The 22,589-nt window shown below is 47.2% G+C and overlaps 1 long non-coding RNA gene across 2 annotated transcripts in view; it reads right to left on the reverse strand.

Moving 5' to 3' along the window:
• Positions 1 to 637: 637 nt before the first annotated feature.
• The window catches only part of LOC123458523, a 107,552-nt gene continuing 85,600 nt past the window's right edge, over positions 638 to 22,589 (reverse strand). Inside the window, exons 1-3 of one of the 2 annotated variants that reach the window (XR_006635706.1) lie at positions 18,948 to 19,014; positions 4,265 to 4,463; positions 638 to 782 (exon numbers count right to left, since the gene is read on the reverse strand). This is a non-coding gene — a long non-coding RNA (uncharacterized LOC123458523). Of the gene's footprint in view, positions 783 to 4,264; positions 4,464 to 18,947; positions 19,015 to 22,589 lie in introns of those variants that run through there. The other variant, XR_006635705.1, reaches the window with a different exon arrangement.

The raw sequence follows: 22,589 nt of genomic DNA on the forward strand, positions 1-22,589 counted from the left end.
ATTACACGGGACTGCGAAGTTACTTTATATCAGACCTGTAGGCCACACTAAATCCACAGCAAATTCAGAGTCGGTCAGGGGCGAGGTACAGAAACCTGTGAGCGTGTCTAGCTTGCCAAAGTGGGAGAGGACAAGAAGAGGTGCCAAAGCCTGAAGAAAGCTATTAGAGCCCAGGTGCCAACTGCAGAGTGCGACGCGGGCATCCCAGGGCTGAGTGAGCCTAGAACAGCCATTGCCCAGTACCCACCATGCCATGTCACCTGGGAAAGATTAGCGAATGACTGAAATGAAGGGTTGTCTTGGTAACCATGCACTTCCCCGTCACCACTGCAAGCAGCCTTGCGGCATGCTACTCCCTGCACACAGGGGCGCGCATGACACGCATGGGGACAGGCTAAGGCTTGACTCTGTGCCAGATTCAGAGCAGACGCAAACTTATTTAATTCTAAAAAAGAGAGAGAGAGAGAGAAACCTGGATGGTAAGCAATCATACACTTCTAACAGTCAAGGGGCACTGTTCAGATTCCAGTTAGCATGCCAGAAATTAGCCTGCTCGTGGTCAACCCGAGTCACTGCTCAGGACTCATCCTACTCACCTTCCTACAGCGGAACCTCTTGACCTGAAGCTTTCCCATCTTTGGCATCCTCCCAGCGTTCAACATCTTTTCTTCTCCAATTTCCCCAGGATATTTGCTTCGTCCTCTAGGCTTCTCCGTGACCACTAAGGTTCTCTGGCAAGTCAGTGGAAGAGCTGAGCCTTGGGTCTACTACTTTTTCAGCTTCTGTTGAGAACAGAAAACAAGCTGCTAGCAGAACAAGGCCTACTCAGATTTCTTGTAAATCACTAGACATGGTGGCACACACTTCTAACTCCAGACTGAAGCAGGACTATTGTGAGTTTGAAGCCCACCTGGGCAATGTAGGGAAACACTGTCTCAAAAAGAAAAGTCAGCCGGGCGTGGTGGCGCACACCTTTAATCCCAGCACTTGGGAGGCAGAGGCAGGAGGATCACCCTGAGTTCTAGACCAGCCTGGGACTCCATAGTGAATTCCAAGTTAGGCTGGGCTAGAGTGAAACTCCACCTCGAGAAAACAAAAAAGAAAAAGAAAAAAAGTCACAAGAGCTGTAAAAATGGCTTAGAGGATAAGGCACTTGCCTGCAAGGCCTATGGACCCATGTTCGACTCTCCAGATCTCACATAAGCAAGACACCCAAAGGTGAGGCAAGCACAAGGTCGCACATGCCCACTAGGTGGCAGAAGTGTCTGGAGTTTGACTTCAGTGGCTGAAGCCCGGGCACCATTTCTTTCTTTCTTGCTGCCTCTCAAAAAAGAAAGAGAGAGAGAGAGAGAGAGATAGTGAGGGAGGGAGGGAGGGAGGGAGGGAGGGAGGGAGGAAGGAAGGAAGGAAGGAAGGAAGGAAGGAAGGAAGGAAGGAAGGAAGGAAGGAAAAGAAAAAGTCACCAATATAAGTATAAGACAGGATCTGGACCAGATACTGGGGAGAATTCTAATAGAGGCACACACACACACACACACACACACACACACACACACACACTCACACACACACACACACACTCAGCATGCAAGAAGCTCTCTAGAGCAGAAGGTGGGAGGAAGCTGAGCACTTTTATACCCAGAGACAGAACTTCCTACCACTTGTATCCTAGTCCGTCTCTGAGCATATGGCCCTCTCCAGGGTCCTGATGGACACAACACCCAGTGGTTGTTCTCATATGTGTTTGTACTGGAACTGGACTTTCTGTAGCTGCTAATGCTGTGTTTGCAAAACTATCAACTTCCCCATCAATCCCCAGGCTTGTATGGTCTCTGAATTATTTAATGCTACATTCCAAGAGGCTGTGAATAATGGAATGGGTGTAAATAATCTTATCACTGTCTCTACATGCAGAGATTGTGAGGGGCACCTAAAGGGGCTGTGTGCTGCCAGAATCTTACAGCACCTGCACATGATTAAAAGGCAACCCAGATGTCCCTAGATAACTGATACTCCTTGGTGGGGAAAAGAAATAAGCAAGTGCCTCCTCATATTTCCCATGTGGAGAGAAGCAATTATATACCAGGTCTCAGGTTCAAATGCCTCCAAGATAATTACAGCTCTGCCTTCCAGTTGTAGAGAGCCTGGAAGATTACTCAGTACTTTCACTTGCCTGTGAGTTGGGCAGGCTGGATTTCTGAGTGATATACAAATAACATACAAAGACCCAGAACCCCAAAAGGATTTCTTGGATTAGACAAGCAGCTGGAATGAGCGAGGAGCAAGTCTGGGTTCCGGGTCTCCTGCATGCTCTTCCAGCGTCCCTTCTTCCATGACAGGCCCATCCAGGCACCAGCGAGTATGTACGTGTCTCTCCCAGTTGCTGTGCAATGTGAATGTGACATCCCACACAGCAGAGACATCTAAGTTTCAGGCAGACTGTTGTGTAGGCACAGGAATCCTGTTTCCTTTAAGTCCTGCATGGAGATAGTCAGACGCTTGGCCTACTTATGTAGAGTGGGCTACTGAGGACAGGCAGAAAATGGGAACTTGGTCAATGAACAGACCCCAATACTGTGGTATGTCGGAAGCAAGCCTTACACCAAGAATCAAGAAATCTAAGAACATGGAACAAGTCTGACTGTACCATCTTGGAGAAGTGTCTGATCAGTCTGAGGGTCCACAGTCTTACTCAGTAAAAAGGGACACATAACAGTTTATTCCAGAGTTGTTGTGTGGCTAAAATTGCCACCATAGAGGGGGTGTTATCCCCATTTCTTACACCCTTGGATTGGCAAGTTAATGCAGGGAGACACATGTTCACCAGGCCTGTAATAATTTCAAAGGTTCTTCAATGCCCCAGAAGCAAAGAAGCAAAAGAACCAATGGAGGTAGATGTGTAGACCTTAAGATCTGACTCAAAAGAGAGACCAGATTAACCAAACTCTTATTCTGACTATATAGATGCCTCTGTCAATTTCAAAATCTTCTATCATAAAAAAAGTCCTTCCTTGATTTGGACAAAGAAGATTAAGGCTCCCAGTGTAACTTCACCCTCCTAAGGGACTATATCTGTCCACATTTGTTGTTCCTCTCTGTGGAGTTTCAAGTCTCCCATTATGGATACTGCTCAGCCATGTACCCTGAAGGTGTGTGAATCTCTGTCTCCACAGACATCTTGGGCCCTCCTTCACATCCCCCTCAATAGGACATCTGACTCCCAAAATCACATAGACGTCACTCCAGAGGTGGGTGAAGAACATTTAAGCTAAGTAAGGAAAGCAGGTTATTATGGGAGAACCTATTCAAAAAATAAGGAAATCCGGTATGGCAGAGAGATGAGACATTGTCTAATTGGGGGAGCAATTGGAAAGAACTATTAACCGGAATAGAGTCAATGCCAGACACCCCACTGCTTAAGTGTTAAGACCAGAATAGCTCACCAAGCCTGATCAATGAATCCATGTCCTTTTCAATGCTATGAAGGAGCTTTACCATAGAGTAAGAATGCATTACACAAAATGAGAGGCTTATTCTCACCTCTTCCCTTCCTTTTCTCTCCCCTTTTTGACTTCACCATTGAATTTGTGATTATAACTCGTGTTTCTGCATACATCATGAGGAGATAAAAATATACCTCATTTTCCTTTATTTGCTCAGTAGCTTATTTTTATTTTTTTAAATTATTTATTTATTTATTTGAGAGCGACAGACACAGAGAGAAAGGCAGATAGAGGGAAAGAGAGAGAATGGGCGAGCCAGGGCTTCCAACCTCTGCAAACGAACTCCAGATGCGTGCGCCCCCTTGTGCATCTGGCTAACGTGGGACCTGGGGAACTGAGCCTCGAACCGGGGTCCTTAAGCTTCACAGGCAAGCACTTAACCACTAAGCCATCTCTCCAGCCCTTATTTTTATTTTTTATTGACAGCTTCCATTAATTATAGACAATAACCCATGGTAATTCCATCCCCACACACACACTTGACCCTTCACAACTCCAGTCTTCATCATATCCTCTACCCCTCGCAATCAGTCTCTCGTTTATTTTGATGTAATCATCTCAGTAATTTTTTGAACATCACACCACACAAGTGGATAGTGGAAATCTTGAAAACAAAATATTTCACAACGTGTTCCTAGGCTATTTCTCAGATGCATTCTCCCTCTTGATGGCCTGCGGTTGTGGATCCATCAGTGTTCTCATCACCGCTGAGCAAGAGTTACCCACGGCTCCCCAAGTCCTTCCTGTGTTATGCCATTAACCTTAAGTCGTGGAGTGTGTCTTAGTTCTCAGCAGTCTTTGATGTGTTGAGTTTCTTGTGTGTCATTCATTGTTCCATCTCCAGGGAAGTTGTTGTGGACAAACAAGCGCTAATAGTTAGCCTCGCTAGTTCCAAACCCAGCTCCATTCCTTGATAGTTTCACCTAGTTATTGATTCTCTGTGTGCCTTGGGGTTTCTACCTGAAACATAAAGATAAAAATAGGAAGTACTTCTGTGAAGATCAAATACATGACTTAACGTGTACAAAACACTTAGAACATAATACACATCATGCATCTGCTTAAAATTAACCTCCATTGTATTAAGCAGTGCCCTGATGATCTTAAATATTTCCATCTAAAGCTGGTAGATAATGTGATAATGTCTTAGCAGGACACTTTGTGATCCTTCCAGGACCTGAGAGGACAAGTGGCTTAAAAATTCATTCCACAGAGCTCTCCAGCACCCAAGAAGCTGCTAAAAGACAATGTCTCCAGACCACCTGGGCTCTGACAAGATTTGAGGCTTCCCAGAGGGCAGAGCACAAGCCACATGTGTCTTGTAGGATGTGCAGCCCACACTGTTGCATGGTCATCTGGGCCCTCTGATCCAGGACCTCAGGAAGCCATCCCTCCTGCTGTCTTTCTTTTCATTAAATGAACAATGCACTGTGTCAATCTACATGGCCTGTTCTATCTTGCCAGCACTGACTTGGGCCCTTCCTTTGGTATTGGACTTAACAAAGAAAAGGAAGATATTTTGAGCAGGTAAGAGGGACTCAGCATGCCCTTCAGTGACTGGCTCTACATGCCATCCATCATCAAATACTACTGTTTCTAACTTTTCTGCACATCACCTGGCCTCTCTGCTTCTACCTCACTTTGCCAGGGAAATGAAGGTGATCTTCCAAAAACATAGAGAACCATATCTAGCCTCTGCTTCTCCAGGCACCTTTAAAGGCTTCAAGTATAGCCAAGAAATCCAGTTCTTGTCATGACCGACCTCAGCCAGCATCTTTGCCTATGTGATGAAACTCTCCTCATCACACGATATCACCAAGCACAGCAGAACTGTTTCTCCCCAGAGTCTCAGCCCGCGCTCTCTCCCCCATTTCTGAGATGTGGGGAAGACAGCATGACAGGGGAAAAAAAGGTCGATTCTAAACCGGAGAGAAAATACAACCAAGGAGACTTGTGGTGAACAGTGTCAGGATAGGGAGAGCGAAGGGCTCACAGCATGATGAGAGCTCAAGAACTCAAGCCTTCAACAGTGTGAGGTCCCAGTGGCTTTACCAAGACTAGGATTGGCAGACAAAAGAAGGTAGGGAAGTATGGGGAGGATGAAAGCTAGCCTGAGATGGGCCAGAAAGAATCAAAGCAAACAGAATGGGATAGCCAGACTGAAGATTCAAGAGAAAAGGAAAGACCAACAGAGTGAAGTGCTGGAGGAGGGCAGACTTTAGGGTGCAGGCACCCAGAGGTTCTTGATGGGAGCAGAGGTTTGAGACATGAGAGTAAAGGAATGAAGAAAGGTCACCTTTTGATGACCACTTGTCATTGTTTCCAAATATATACTGTTTGTAATGCAGCCAAATACATCATGCTGGTATTCTCTTCTGCAGCCATCTGCCCTAGCTCCTCCCTTGTTTTGCCTACCAGCTCTTAGTGAGGTTATGGGCTCACTGCAAATATATCCCTTCCCCTCCTAGAGCGTTGTATTTTCCCTCTGAAATTCCCAAGCCTACTATGCATAACTGAACCCATGAACTTAACAATTTGCTTTGTATGTATCATACTAGTTGTCTGTTTCCATCCTGGGACATGAACCTGTACGGGCAGGGCAGCAAATCCATCACATCTGCATTGCCAGTGCTGTCTGATGTGGGCTCACCATGCCGTGAGCACGTCATACATGATTGGAGTCAAACCCATGGGTTGAATCACAGTGTCTTTACAATTTTAAGCAGAGCACTTCATTTGTGTGAGCACCAGATACTAAAGCTATCCTTATAGAGAACAAATCCAATTGTGTACTGAAGAACTGGGTAGGATATTGAATATTGTAGTGCTTTGGGAAATAAAAAAAATGACTCAAGCATTATGTATTATCATCCATTGCTATGATGTCTTATGAGGAGGCCACTCCTTTAAGTCCAGTTAAATCCAGTTCGTCCCAAGGAGAATATCCACAGTGCTAACAAGCTTTGATCTGCAGTTTTGAGCATTGAAGAGAACAGTTGGTACGGTGAAATAAGCTTGGAATTGGAATCCCTAAATAGTTTTGCGGTTTAAAATAAAAGGCACTTAATCCAGTGATGTGCTCGTAAATAAGAGACCCTAAAGTGAGAAAGTCAAAGAAGAAGGGAGATAAGGAGAGAGAGAGAGAGAGAGAGAGACAGGATACCTGTGTCAGTGGTAACAATTTCATAGTTCTTGGTTGCTGCTGCAATAGAGGTGGGAGAGATTACCTTGCAAAGAGAGGAGGTTACAGCAGTCAGAAAGGGGGTACATTTGAGCTGAAGTTTAGAAGAAAATCAGGGGCTTACCAAAGGCGGGGGGTGGGAATGGCATGGACCAAGACACAGATGTTTGTAGCAGACAGATTTTAAGGTATCCTAAGGGACCCCACCTCCCATGAGCAGAGCCTCCTCTAAGCAAGAGGCTGTGGCAAAAGGGTGAGCTGCCTGTCCTGTGGTCAGATTACATGAGGTAAGAGTCTTGTGGACTAGAGACCTGCTCTGAGGTCATGCTCTCTTCAATGGGTCGAGCTCCTATGAATCCTGCAGCTACAAGAACTTGAGTTATGCCAACAACTGGGGGCTTTGAAGTGCATCCCTCTCTGTTCCAGATTAGACCACAACCCAGCCAACCTTTGGATTACAGCCTAGAAACACTGTGAAGAATAGAATGCAGCTAAGCCACGTGGGGATCCGAGACTCTCAGAAACCACCAGAGATCCCCACATGTGCTTTGAAACTGATACACGCATGTGGCTCTGTTGTGCCGCAATGGAGAAATGGGGTGAACTATGAGTCCCCCTGTCCCAGGGCCTGGCCAAATCCCACTTCTCGTGTACTTTTCAGATTAGACTCCACCTCTGCCAGGAGCTAGTAGGAGGCAGTGTGCCCTCCTCAGCGTCCCCCTGTTCTGCGGCACCCTCTCTAAGCTCAGTCATCCTTTATCACGGTCTTTCATGATCCTACTGTTCTCCCCTCCCACCTCCTCATAACCCATGACCTTAAGGACAAGGACTATATTGTATTCACCTTCATGCCTTAAGTATCTGGTACCATGCCCACTGTGTGAAAGTGAGATTACGAATATAATCGATATTTATAGGGAAAGAAGACTTACCAGTCTAGACAACTCCAACATGAGCAGGGAGCAAAAACTGTGGCAGCGTTTCCCCCCAGGAGGTTCATCCACTTAAAATCTTTTTCAACTAAAGAAGAGGATGTGTGGGGGCTTGTTCAAACCTTTTTCTCTTTTAAAAGGAAAATTAAGAGCCCCTGGTTTCTTGCAGGTCTCCCACTCGGCACCCTCTTCGAGTAGCTGTGGGGGCAAAGTCTGCTGCTGTCTGAGCTGCCATGGCTGCAGAGCTGTCTGCTCAGTGACTTCTGAGTGTCCTCTTGAGCAGTGGGAGCTGGGAAAGTGGCTCTTCCAGTGCGTCAGTGCAGGAAAGGAGCTGTAACCAGCAGTGATGGACCTTTCCCAGTAGCTAGATAGAGAGGGCACACAAAAGAGTCAATGGAAAGGAGCAGAGTGCTTACAAACCAGCATCACAGACCCCCAAGTTCCTGATGGGACTGAGGACAAGGAGGGAAGGCAGTCATACCCCTCGGCTGGTTTCTTTCCCAGGAGTCCTGGACTATCCTTGGGTAAAACCAACCATAAGGTGAGCCAGTGCCATGCATCCTTTACTCCCACTTGTAGGAAAGCACTTTACAGCTTGAACCCAGGCTTCAACATTGGCCAACTGTTTGTTCCAAGGCTCATCAACCAACCTTGTAATTTCCTATCTGAAAATGGGTCTGGTACTCCTGACTTGGGGGGGCTATTGAGACTCACAAGGTAAAGAACACACAAAGCCTGAACATGATACATGAGTTTTAAATATCAGTCCCTGGCTGTACCAGCTATGTCTTGACATGGCTACCATCCAACCCAGAGGCAAACACTTTCCTCAAAGAAAATTATGAGGTAATCAAAACTTTAATGTTCAAAGTATCATCACTGCTGGACAAACACAGTGAAAAACAGAAGTATTACACAGGGGCAAACTGCACTGCTGAGGTCCTCCTGTGGTCCTGGATTGCTCGTGTCCACAGCACCTCAGAACATCCACATCCAACCCTCAAACAATGCCAATGTTCCAGTTCTTTCCTCTGTGTTATAATTGAGAAACCTGAGGCTCTGCTACTGTGGTGATTTTCCCAGAGATAACCACCTCCATCTTCCTATAATTTGCATTCCATCCCACTCTACCCAGAACCTCTTGATCATTTCAGATAAGGAGGAAATATCTATACTGTCCAAATCTCTTGCATCAAGTGTCCCCCTACCCCAGAACCATTATACTCATTCCCTTTCTGTCTCCCCTTATTTCTACATCAGTAAAACAATTCCAAACATACCCATTACAAACCCAACCCACTGACTCCTGCACCTGAGATGCACAGAGGTGGCTCAGCTCCAGGCACACCTGGATCTAAGTGTTCCATGGATGTGTCAGCCAGGCTGGGAAGATAAGGCTACATGGACTTCCATGAGTGTCTTCATTATTTTTTATTTTTTATTTTTATTTAAGAGTGACAGACAGACAGAGAGAGAGAGAAAGAGGCAGATAGAGGGAGATAATGGGCCTGCCAGGGCCTCCCCTACTGCAAGCGAACTCCAGATGCATGTGACCCCTTGTGCATCTGGCTTATGTAGGTCCTGGGGAATCAAGCCTTTAACCAGGGTCCTTAGGCTTCATAGGCAAGAGCTTAACTGCTAAGCCATCTCTCCAGGCCCATGAGTGTCTTTATTTATGGTCTGAAGCCTATCCTGAAGAGCAGCAATTCTCCCTACCCTGCCCCCCCCCATTCTGAATAAAGCCTGTCTACACAGCACCCCCCCCACACACACACACACATCTGGGTCACTAACTCAACAGAGAACTGGCCTCTAAGAGTCTTCTTTCCACCCGCCCTCTCCCTTCCAGAAGTCTGCTACTGCATGCTCACTGTTCCCCCCTCCTCCTCCGTGCTTTCTCCATCCATCCCTGAGCTGAGATCATCCCACATCACAAAGGGCTGACATGGCCAGGGGTCCAAAGGGGCATTCCTGGAGGGTTCTGTCAGTTGGCTAGTTGGTTAGTTGGTTTGTGTTCAAGTGTGAGAATCTGATATTAATGTCTGCTGCCTTTCTCTTGTGAGGTGTGTGTGTGTGTGTGTGTGTGTGTGTGTGTGTGTGTGTGTTCACACACATGGGTGTTTGCCTGTTTATGGAGGCCAAAGTTGGCTGTCAGGTGCTTTCATTAATTATTCTCTAAAATACTTTTCTGAGACAAAGTTGCTCACTGATCCTGGAGCTCCTTGCTGTGTCCAGGTTTGGGATAATGGAGGGGGATTCAGAGAAACTGAGGAAGTAGCTGTGGTCACAGCATCTAAAAGGCAGCACCAAGCCTGAAGCTAGGTCTCCACGTCCAGATGTGTGCTGAGGGGATTTTTACCCAGGAGGTGACTAGGAGAGATGGGATACCTGCTTCTGACTTAGGCACGGGCCCTGATGCATGGCCAGAGAACGAGATGTCGCTCTAAAAAGATGGTTTTTGTCCGGGCGTGGTGGTGCACGCCTTTAATCCCAGCACTCGGGAGGCAGAGGTAGGAGGATTGCCGTGAGTTTGAGGCCACCCTGAGACTACATAGTGAATTCCAGGTCAGCCTGAGCCAGAGTGAGACCCTGCCTCGAAAAACCAAAAAAAAAAAAAAAAAAAAAAAGGTTTTTGTATAACATTTTATATATTTGCATATCAAGAAAAGAAAACATAAGAATCAACTGTTGTTTGGTGTAGAGGTTGATCTTGTCAATCTTTTCCTTGTGTCTTCCAGACCCTTCCCTCCAAGGCAAACTGAAGGGAGAAGGGCCTTCACCCTGGCCTAGACCGCCTGTCCACAAGACCCTGCTCCCATGCAGCCCTCCCCGCTGCCCACAACTGCGAGGCTGTCACCTGTTGTCCCCACTCAGGGCTCTTCGCGGCCTGACATTCCGCCTTGCAGTCCCTGTGCACCTGCGCCTTTATCTCTTTCCCTCTCTATGTCCTTTTTGCATTTATGCAAGCACATAAATCTATTTTGTGTTTTATATATCAATGCTAGTTTCCTTCAGTGTGATTTGGAGGTGGCTAGCCTGAAAAACAATAAAATGTTGCAATATCACCAGGTGGTGACAGCCTTTCCCTCTCTGTGTCAAGAGGCGAAACCCCTCAGGACAAAGATGTCCACTCATATCTTAAATAACCAGAGCATCTTCTGTACTGATCCCCTGTGGAGCCCACATTGCCAGCTTTACCTGGCCTTCCCTGGACTCCACTCTTCAGACAGCTCCTTGGTTCTGGACAAAACAGGCTCTGCCTATGGGATGGCCTCCACTGTAGGATGTTCATCCTGGTGAGAAGGCCAGATGAGGAAGGGAGACAGCCGTACGCAGACTCAAACACTGTGAGAGCTCACTTGGCTGAGTAAGGACCTCCCTATGTTAGAGCTAATAATGCCCACACCTGGCTGACACTGAGGTGGACCCACAGGGGATGCCCATCTCAGAATTCAGCAACTGTGGTTTACAGGTGTGACGTGTGGAGACCCTGGATGGCAGCCCACCTCACTGCATCTTCTCTCATTCCTAGTGGAGATTTCTTGTTCTTGCTATGATTCATCTCAAGGATATGTCACATGAAGACAAGAATGGAAAAGGTAAGCTGATACATGAATGTCCATGCCCAGCATGTACGCACAGTCCAGGGTGTCATGGAAAAGTCACAGACTTAAAGTGAGACTTGGACTCCATTGCCGGCTCAATCACTTCTAGTCCTATAACTTGGCCAATAACAGGGTCACTGCAGCCTGGAAAGAGGTGAGTGGTGGGGTTGGGAAGATGGCTTGGCAGTTATGGGCACTTGTTTGCAAAGCCTACCAGCCAAGGTTTGATTCCCCAGTACTCATTTAAATCCACATGCACAGAGATGCACATCCATCTGGAGTTCACCTGTAGTGCCAAGAGGCCCCTGTCTCTTTAATCTTCCCTCTATCCCTTCTTCTCTCTCCTTCCCTCCACAAATACAATTTAAAAACAAAAGAGTAGGGGCTGGAGAGATGGCTTAGTGGTTAAGCACTTGCCTGAGAAGGCTAAGGACCAGGGTTCGAGGCTCCATTCCCCAGGAGCCATGTTAGCCAGATGTACAAGGGGGCACATGCGTATGGAGTTTGTTTGCAGTGGCTGGAGGCCCTGGTGCGCCCATTCTCTCTCTCTCTTTTATGTCTCTCTCTCTCTCTCTCTGTCTCTCTCTCTCTGCCTATTTCTCTGTCTGTCACTTTAAAATGAATAAATAAACATAAAACAAAAAATTTAAGTAAATAAATAAATAAAGGAGTAGTACATAGGATGACGGCAGGAGAACGAGCAAAGGTGAGGGGTGAGGTCAAGGCAGGACTCTAGGCATCCCAAAGGACTGGTGGCAGGCTGAGACACTTCCCAGCCTAAGGCTTCAAGGTCAAGTGAAGTGTCCACTGCAGAGAAACGGCTACCTGACAAAGCTGTGACCATCCAGCTACTGGAGGGTTGCTACTGTGCACAGAATAAACACAAGCTCATTCTTCTGACAACAAACCTGGCCAGAAGCCAGAGGGCAGGAGGACTGCAGAAGTTGTTCCTGAAAGTCAACTTGGACCACAAAGAAGATATAGGAGAAGAGGTGTCCAGCACCATACATCTAAACTCTCTACCTATGGGCTAGGCATCACATCACTGTGGAATGACTGGAGATGCATGAGGATGTGAGGTATCGAGCATCCTCCATCTAAGCTTTTGTCTCCATACCCACAGGACAAGCAAAACACAGTCACTGTGGGACAACTGAGGCAAGATGGCAAGGTGACCTCTGCTGATCTCTTAGCACAATATCTGCATGAGATGCTACTTCACAGAGACATTCATGCCTCCCTCATTCTCCTTGTCAGGTCTTCTCCAAATACCCACTAGGGCAGTTTCCTTCACCCAACAGCTCCCTCAGCAACAATCTGGTTTCCAAAAAGCCTAAATGTCCACCCCATCATCTCAGTTTGTGAATCTGTATAGCTTCTGAATTAGCCCTCGTGACAGCTGAAAAGTAAGTACACTGTCTCTAAATGTAGAATCTGGTATTAATCATTTACTCTGTCAAGTCAAGGCACACTCTCGTGCATTTCTTCTTCCCAAGTCTGTCTCCACATTTATTCTCCAGCTCACACCTACAAGGGGAGTCTACGACATCTCATTGTTAGTTTGTTGGTCAACCCACGGGAGATGGGAGCTTTCTCTGTGGCACACACTGGAATGTTTCACCTGAACCCCCTTAGAACTCACTTGTGTGCACCTCACCTCCAGCTTCAGTGTATTTTTGTATTTAACTCCAAACTGAAGATCTTCTAACACAAATTCTCCACACAAGTGGAGCTGCTTCGTCCTGTACTCAAAGGGGGAGGGAAGTTCTCAGTAGCTCACACTCCCCACATGCTGGGGCTGACTCAATGGCCACAGGGCTAAGAAATGCCCATCCATCTCCCCTGCCAGGAGGCAGGGCTATGCCGTGGCCAGGTGACCCAGTGCTCCCTTTGGGACCAAGTTGAAGAGATGTTCTCAGGATCTCAGCGACATGCCACCCTTGCTTGCTCTTGCCCCTCCCTACCCTCTCACTGGCTTCCCTCAGAGTACTGTGTTCACAAGTTACCTGCCCATCTCCATAGCCTCTACAGGAAACCTGACCCAAGCTTCATCTTGTCATAAAGCCTTTCATGGGTACTAGACACATCCTCACAGAAGAGGGATGGCCAGAGTGGACACTCTCCCCAACTCAGCAGAACCTAATCTGTGATCTTTCTGTGAAATCCCACTGTTCTATATTTGAAAACAACAACAACAAAAAGATCATTCTTGGGCTGTACAGATGGCTTAGCAGTTAAGGCATTTACCTGCAAAGCCAAAGAACCTAGGTTCAACTCCCCAGGACCAGGGTAAGCCAGATGCACAAGGGGGTGCATGTGTTTGGAGTTTATTGCATTGGCTAGAGGCCCTGGTGCACCCATTCTCTGTCTTCCTCTTTTTCTCTCCTTCTCTCTCTCTTAAATAAATAAATGAAAAAGTAAAAATTTTTTAACTTATTCTTTATTAGAATCTACAAGGACGAGGAGAATTTCTGTCATCCCAGCTTCAGGTCCACATGGATATGCACAGACACAATGTCCTCTATGACTTCTCTCAGGAATGCACAAGCAATCCGTCCTAATAGCCCTGAAATTCCATCTCCTCCAGGGACTCATCCCTAAAATTTTGTCATCAGTATTTCCAATTGTTTCTCTAACAACATGCTCTAGTTGAAGTCACACTTAAAACTGTTATCTCAAGGCTGCTGTATTTTAATGGGATATCAGCTTTATTATCTATAAAACACAGCTAGAATCACAATCTCAGGGCTTGAAGGGATGCTGCAACAGCTACAGAAAGCTGTTGAAATTTAAGAAATTTTCTTCTCTTGTCATCCAGACACAACCAGGGGTTTTTCTAAACTGAAGACCTTGCTTGCACTGAACACCAGCTTGAGAGAGGGAGAATGGCCTAATTCTTAATCAGTAAGAGCTCAGAAAGTATGGGCAGCAAGTCAAACTACAGTGAGAAAAAGGAAGCTCCAGGGGAAATAGGAACACAGAGGCGCTTCTCCCAGTATGGGGAAAAGAGAGCAAAAGGGACCTGAACGAATCTGTGGGGTTTATTCAGAGATCATTCAGGCACTCATGGTCCCCTCCTTCCAAGACTAAAGCAGCAAGCAGGGAGACCTGGTAAGAGGCGCATCAGAGCTGAACTCTTAGGAAGCTTTTAACTTGGTGAGTGCTGAGACCTGATTCCCACGCTGAAAAGGCTATCCAGCGTAGGTCACAGAGGCCCAAGCAGGCGACAGAGCAACTTGACCCTCATAGCCTCATAAGGACTGGAGGGGGAACGGTGGCGCGTGACAGGGCATTTGGAGCAGCAAGACAGGTTGGAAGATGTGGACAGTTTCGGTCTCTCTCCTAAGCATAGCACCCACAAGGTTCGCTTCCCCGTGGGCTGAATACGGGGGTGAAGTGGTGACATGCAGTAAAGAGAATTCCTGGGACTTGGGCTTGAGTGACTTGGAGGATGGCGGTGACATTTACCAAGTTGTGGAACACTGAGAGAAGAACAACTTTGGATGTAAGGTAGGAAAATTAAGACTTCTCTCTCTCTTTTTGATGTATTAAAATGTTGAGGTGCCCATTAGTCATCTAAGTGGAACGTCAGGCAGCAGGATAGATGAGCGCGCAGCAGGGACGGGAGAGCTGGAGATATAAATTTGGAAGTCATTATGAAGGTGGTATTTAAAGCCAAGGCAGTGGATGGGGTCGCCTCAGGAAAGCCTACAGGTACAAGGGGCAAGGGGACCTAGAATTAAACCCAGAAGTAGCTCAGCACTCAGAGCGAGAAGATGGGCACACAGCAAAGGTGAGTGACAGCAGCCCAGGAGAGTCAGGTGTGCACAACTCAAATGCGCTGCGGTGAGACTGGCCGAACACTGAAAAGCCCATGAGGGAGGACAAAAAGTAGAGGGAGAGACAACTTCAGCATCCACGTGTAAGTTATTGGAAACAAGGCAGTAGCAGAGGAGACGCCCTCAACTCTCCAGCCCAGTGGGTGATGATGACCTGACAAGGCAGTTTCCACAGAGTAAGGGTGGAAGAGAAAATGGGAAAGAAAAGTAAAAGCAATGATGATAGTGAGGAAGTCAGAGAGCAAAGGGAATATGGGACAGTAGAAGGTGCTGAGCAGGTGAGAAGTTTGAAGGAACCCTGCCAGGTAAGGGAAGAGAACCCTGTGATCCAGGCCCAGGCTTAGGCTGCTCTGATAGAGCTGGCACCATTTGTGCACCAAAATGAAGGGGAAGGGAGGGTCAGTGGTAGACAGGTACAGGGCCTGGGTCTGGTTGCCGAGAACTCAATTCCTGGCCACGGTGCATCTCATCAATGGTGTAAGCTGACCAAGCAGGGATGTCAGGCCAGGAGGGCAGTGACGTGTTAAGAGAAAACACTTTTGCACGAGTAAGGAGTAAACTACAAGGTAGGGAGGTGACTGACCACATTCGAAAGTCCACTTGAATGGCTGCCCATCATCTACCTACAGGACCCATGTACAGGGCTGTGTATGCCTCTCCACTCCAGATCCAGTGCCATGCATAGGTATAGGCAAGAGAGGTAGGTATTCCTGGATTTAATCAGGCTGACATCGAGTTGAGTCAGTAATCAGAGGCAGGCATGGACACAAGGAGAATTTGCGGTGATTTTAATGGTTTTAGCATTTAAACTGGGCCACAGAGTGGGAAAAGGGCATGAGGTGTGTGAGGTCATGAACATGATCCAGACTGGTGAGTGCCAGTGAGATGGCTAGGTCTTGAAGCTGACCCCTGAGCGGGTGATCTGGAAGGAGGGTGTCTGCAGACCTCTGCCTGGACACTTAACCCAGCTTCAGATTGCTTTGTACCCTCCGCTCCCAATTTGAATGGCCTATATACCATCACCACCTGTAATATGCATGGCCCTGTGTCTGGCCCTCCATTCTGACCCATCACAATGACAATAAACTGACATATTGACACCCTGGAGCCACAGGGTGGGAGTGACAAAATGACAATATATTGTCGTTTTCCATTGTCACATTAGATGCTTGTAATCATTTTACTTACTAGTTTATTTTTCACTCTTATTTTATAAAATTTATTTATTTATTTATTTATTTATTTGAGAGAGAGAGAGAGAGAGAGAGAGAGAATGGGTGCACCAGGGCATCCAGCCACTAAAAACGAACACCAAATGCATGCGTCCCCTTGTGCATGTGGCCTACGTGGGTCTTGGAGAGTCAAGGTGGGATCCATTGGCTTTGAAGGCAAATGCCTTAACCATGAAGCCATTTCTCCAGCCCTGTTAATTCACTCTTCTTTATGGGGACTATCAGCTCCCTAAGATCAAGGCCTGGGCTCCAGTTTATTCTATGCCCTAAATACATGTGCAATCAGCAAACTCTGCTACATCAATCAGAGCAAGTGTGGAGTCCTAGCCAGTGCCTGGTTTGTATGTCACCTCTCCTCTGGAGGCCCCTTTCCCCACCATTCGTCCTCACTGGCAATCTCCCCACCGCTCCACACAGGAGGTGAGGGCTTAAGCAGCAAGCAAACAGCAGATATGGGATGCTGGAAGTGAAGAGAGAGAGAGAGAGAGAGAGAGAATTGCCGCCTTACAATCACAGTCCTGCATTCATGGTCCAGGTTGTAACTAATGCTCTGTTTGACCTTGTCACACCTCCCTTCTTGCTTCCCCACCAAATGTCCCAGGCAGTGTCTATCACTGATTTAAAATGGGAATTGGTTCTGATTTGTGGTTTCCCAACCTCTCTTGTCCTATCAGCAGGATTTCTTTGACAAAGCCTCTAGCACTAATTTGAGCTATAAAAGAGATAAATAGGCCTGGTCAGGTCAAGAGGTGGATGGAATCCACCATCTATCTATCAGACACCTAGAGACCTCCAGACCCCATCGCTCAGGCCACTCCCAGGGTCCTGTGGCTCCAATTACCATCATTTGAAAGCTTGTCCAGACCCCTTGATCTCCTCGGTGGAACTTCCCTGCAGGGACAGTCACTCGTCGGTCCCATGGGTTCCCAATGAGACTATCTCCTGGTGAGAAAGCATGGCTCTAAGGCTTCCCTGCCTGGGCTGTGTGCTTTATGATCCTGATGGATGCTGACAGCAATTAGCAGAGAGAGAATTCCCCGTGGGAAGGTGGGAACATTTATTAGGAACTTCACTCTGGGTGGCAGAACATGGCCCAAAATTCATTAGTATTTTAAACTGGCCAGCTGTCCCATTCTCACCCAAGGGTTAAAGGGAAATCCAAGCTCTATAATTAAGAGTGATGGGGCCTACAAAATCCTGGCTCTTGCCAGATTGGAGTTTCCATCTCTACAATTTGCAGTCTCAGTCACTGGGCATTGTCAGGGCTACTGTGAGTTTTGGGTGTTTCAGTAAAGTAGGCACCATCCAGATGGGCATTTGCTTCCCTGTCCGTGACACAGCCAAAGCAACAGGAACCCCACCTGAACAGAGTTCGGAGTCAGGCCCTTTGGATCAGCCTGTCCTCTGTCTTGTCCCCTGCTCATTGGAATGCTTGTGAGTTCCTGTAGGCATGTCTGAGCCCTGAGCTCCTCCTGTGTGGCAGCCACTGTGTCAGACCCTGAGGATTCTGAGACATTTTCATTCAGAGGTAGAAGCCTGGGGAATCAGGAAGAAGTGACCAAGGAGTCAGATCTGCAGGGGAGTGGGAGGGTTGGCAGAATGAGGACCTGCTATGCCAGTTAGAGGGCAGGCATCTAACCCAGCCTTGGAAAACCAAGGAGAGCTTCAGCTCCTGGGCAGGAGCAGGAATCAGACCACAAACAATGGAGGAGCAGAGAGCAGAAGTGCTGGAGAATAAAAGACATGTGGATGCAGAGAAGACACCAGTGAGCTGGGCAAGGCCCTGACCATGAAAACCGGAGGCTGAGGCCATCGCCTTTTTCATTTAACGTCTTTTTGTTGAGAACTTTAATGCATGAACATAATATAATTTGATCATTTTCCATCCCACCCCCCTTTTTTGTCTCCCCCATTTCCATTCCATTGACCACCCTCCTTTTTCCAAGTATTCCTTTCTGTTTTGATGTCTCATTCCTTTTGTCCTTCTCTGTCCTCACGTCCAAATGTTGTTGATCTCAAAGCTGGGCTGGTTGTGTGTTTGTAACTACTCAATAAACTGAATATAGGAGTGTGGAAAGCTCAGCACTGAACTAAACACCTCTATTATGCCTTCCAAGGTTCAGGGAATATTGCAGAAGAGGGAGGTGGAAAGAACACACGAGCCACAGGGTAGGAAGGAGGAGTGCTTTGAGGCTGACTGGTGCATCCATGACCTCACAATGGTTGCCATTGCCCCACAAAGCTACCAGCCCTTCTATGCGGAAATGCTCTTTGCAGCAGTGAGCTTGTTAGCTTAGCACTTATAGAAACTCAATTCTTATTGGCTTAAGTAAGATATCATAGAGATACAGCTAGATTCATGCATGGATGGGTCAAAATACATAAGTGATACAAGTACTAGACAGTCTCCTCATTTGTTAGAACTGAACTGTCTTCACCAGCACACCTCTTCACCTGTACATTCTGATAATTCTAGACTGACCTAACAATGGGTCTTAGCTAACAGACATTGCTGCTTGCTCAGTCCTGACAGTGTGCTTAAATATTCCTAAACATTCAGCCACCTAAAACTCAAAACAGCTCCACAAGTGGCTACTTTTGAAACCCCTTCTTACAAAGGGCAAAGGTGAGGCACCAAGATGTTAAGTGACCTACCTGAATTGCACAGTTGACAGCTACAGTCCAAGAGTGTTCCCTCCGGTGAGTGATTAGGTCACGAGAGCAGTGTCCTTGGGAATGGAATTAATCAGTTTATAAAAAGAAGTTTGAACGAACTTTTCATCCATTCTGCCCTTCCATCTCTTTGACCACATGGGCATGGAGCACTTACACCCTCTATTCCTTTCACCACATGGGGAGATTGCATGGTTACCCCATCTAGGGTAACACTGAATCAGCATGCGCCTGGATCATGGACCTGCCAGCCTCGAGACCTGCGATTAATTCTTTTCTGTTGCCTACTTATTACCCAGTCCAGGTGGCCTGCCACAGTGACAGGAGCAGGCCGAGCTGGGAAAAGAACCCAAGGTGAAGTCCAGTGCCCTTACAATTAACCACACCTTAAACCACACCCCTACAAGAACTTTACAGCCTGTTGTGGTGGCAGAAGGTCCCGTTTCTGGATTGTCCAAGGACAAGATTACATGGCATTGGACTGATTTGGATTCCACACTCACCCCTAAACCAACTGCTACATCCAAAGAAATATAATTTGCCTCTTGGCCAAGACTAGGTCCCTTCTGCATCCAGGAGAGCAGGGTTACCCATTCCAGATCCCATGAACTCAAAACAAGGAGGGCAGTGTCTCCAAGGAAAATCAGTGACGTTGCTGAAAAGAAAGAGAAGAGGTAGATGGGGAAAAATAATAACCTTAGATGTGCATCTCTACCATTAGAGCCATACCGTCAAAGAGGAACCCATCTGGAGCAGAGAAACAGTTCTTTCTAAGGTCACAGTGAAGAACAGGCCACACACACCATTTGCATCCTTTAGAGACCTGCTTCCAACCGCAGACTCAGTGCCCCACCTTGTCCACTCTGAGGCAGGGAGCAAGTCAAGGAGGCATTATCTGTGACAACAGGAAGGGATCCTGAGTCCTGGCTCTGTCATAGTCACTAGTTTCCCCAGCAGCCTCAGCACTAGATCCCTCTATAGTACAATGGATCCCGCTGAAGACCTGGGTAAGAGCCAAAGCTGAGAGATGAGGACAAGGCAGAGAAGTCACACAGCTGGGGAAGAAAATGCACCCCCACCAGGCTACCCAACAATCAGGCCAAATGCCCCCCCACACTTTGTTTTTCACACCTGTCTGATGTGTGGACCACACAGACTGGGCCCTACTGGGAAAGCAAGACAAGGTCTCAGAGGTAATGCAGAGCACTTATAAAAACACAGCCAGGCATGGTGGCGCATGCCTTTAATTCCAGCACTCGGGAGGCAGAGGTAGGGGATCAACATGAGTTCGAGGCCACCCTGAGACTACATAGTTAATTCCAGGTCAGTCTGGGCTAGAGCAAGACCCTACATCAAAAAACCAAATCATAATAATAATATTAACAAAAATAAAACTCCAAATGATGCCATGCAAAGTAAAGTGTCTGTCATATGCCAAGACCAGTACAAGGCTCTCGAAACTCTCTTATTCTTTCATATTACCTATCTTTTGTCTTCTTTCTATGAGCGGGATCAGTGTCCCGAACATGGCCATTCTTACAGTAAACCTGTGGGACAGGGCTGCCCCGAGCCCCGTTCACGTAGACACCCATTCAATCCTCACAGCAACATGAGGTCAGAACTCTCTTATGCCCCTCCCCCTCTACAGATGAGCTTCAGCATGAGGAGTCGCTTCCCTCAGTTGTTCATTTAGCTGTAAGTCTAGAGCCAAGCCTGCAGTCCATGTTCAGAGCCCCGGTGACATGCCGAACCCTAATACCAAGTCTTTTTCTTTTTCTTTCTCTTTCTCTTTCTCTTTCCCTCTCCCCCCCCCCCCCCCTCTCGTCATAGGGTTAGGGGAAGCTAAATAGAAGACAGGACTGGGCCAGGGAACCACAGAGTTAAAGGAAGCTAGATAGGAGAAGGAGCTATACCAGGGCACCAGAACAAGACAGCATTGTAGGAGCAGTACATTTCAGAACCCTAAGTCCTGGCTCAGCAAAGGGAAGCTAAGTCCCCTGCAGTGTGGGGTTAAAGGTTGGCACAGAGCAAGGTGGTAGCTTAAAGGCTCTGTCTTCTCTGTGTGTGGCTAGGGGGTGCCTCTGACTTCCACACCATGCCCTCAGTTCTTAGTCCTCTCCTACCCTTGCCAGCCTGGCTGGGCTCCCACCTCCATGGAAGGTGCCTGGTTTCAACAGCCCTTGTTGAGGTTCGCATTGTTTCCAAAGCCCTCCATCAGCATACTAGATAGTAAAGTGCTTTCTTCCCCTATTATGCAGTGGCAATTGCTGTCAGAACCAGGAAAGCCAAGCCTGAGAATTCATTCATTCACTGGGTACCCAAGGACCCAGCCCCTCATACTTGAAGACAGAGATGAGTAAAACAAACATGGTGCCTGACGGTTCCCCACCCGCCATCCAACCCACGCAGGAGCTCCTGCTAATAGGGTTCACACAACCAAAGATCCTTGCATCTCTGCTGCAGGGTACTCTCCTGCTGAGGGGCTCCTGAAGCTGGAGCTGGAGCTGGGGCAGGAAATCAATGACCAGGAGCAACAGAGGTACAAGAAAGGAAGACAATTAGGAGACCAAACCCTGCAGTGAGAGAGATCTGAGATAAGCTTGAAAAATAGTGGCAGAGGTCCCCCATGGGACAAGGTTCCAGTTCACTTGGCTGAAAAGTGACCACTGGTCAACACCCTTTGTAAGCCTCCCTTCTCTCCCTTTGCACTCTTACCACATCCTCATTAACCACATCAAATACTTGGCTCAAAGTCTGCTGGCAGCGGGGAGAGGAGAGAAGACTACACTTGCAGAGTTCAAAGTTCTATAAGAAAACAATGCATTAGGTACTTTTCTTGTAGCTATGACAAAATACCAGACAGAGCAATTATAGAGAAGAAAGGTTTATTCTGTCTCATGTACACAGTCCCTCATAATGAAGAAGGCATTGCAGAGTCTGTGGCCATAATCTTCAAGGCTCACCCCTAGTGACCTACTCCTAGCTTGACCACACATCCCAAAGGTTCCACCACCTCCCAAAGAGCTCCACCAGTGGGGGACCAAGTATTCAAACACACGAGCCTGTGGAGGCATTTTACATTCAAACCAGCAGACAACACCTAGCTCATGAAGTTTACACAGGAAAGAACTGAGAACCCACAAACAGAACACGCTTCCTCGGGGTGCTCAATCGAACTCCCTGTCTATCATAGAAAGTTCTCAAAAGCTGAGGCAACACCTACCTGGAATTTCTTTTGTCTTAACTCCATGCAGGATAATGACTGGAGCCCACTGGATACACATTGAATTAAGCTGAATAATTAATGCATGGACTTCTCCTCACCCCCTCTGGGAAGAAACTGGCTGGTTCCCAAGGTGCACTCGTTAGCTCCATCCCAGCTAATGATTCTCATCATCTCTACTTCCCAGAAATGAACAGAGCTGACTTAGTCTCAGTACATCATGTCAGTGTCAACTATGATACCCGACCCCAGGTTAGTTCCTTCATGGACTTAATCCACATGTATGTTCTGAGCATTGTGAAGTGTCAGGCACCATGTGAGCCTTCGGAGACATGATCATAAATGAAAGTATTAAGAACACCGTACCCAGGAACATACACCCTAGTGCAGTGGGCAACATC

This window comes from Jaculus jaculus, chromosome 2 (assembly GCF_020740685.1).
Source record: "Jaculus jaculus isolate mJacJac1 chromosome 2, mJacJac1.mat.Y.cur, whole genome shotgun sequence".
Classification (NCBI taxonomy): Eukaryota; Metazoa; Chordata; class Mammalia; order Rodentia; family Dipodidae; genus Jaculus; species Jaculus jaculus.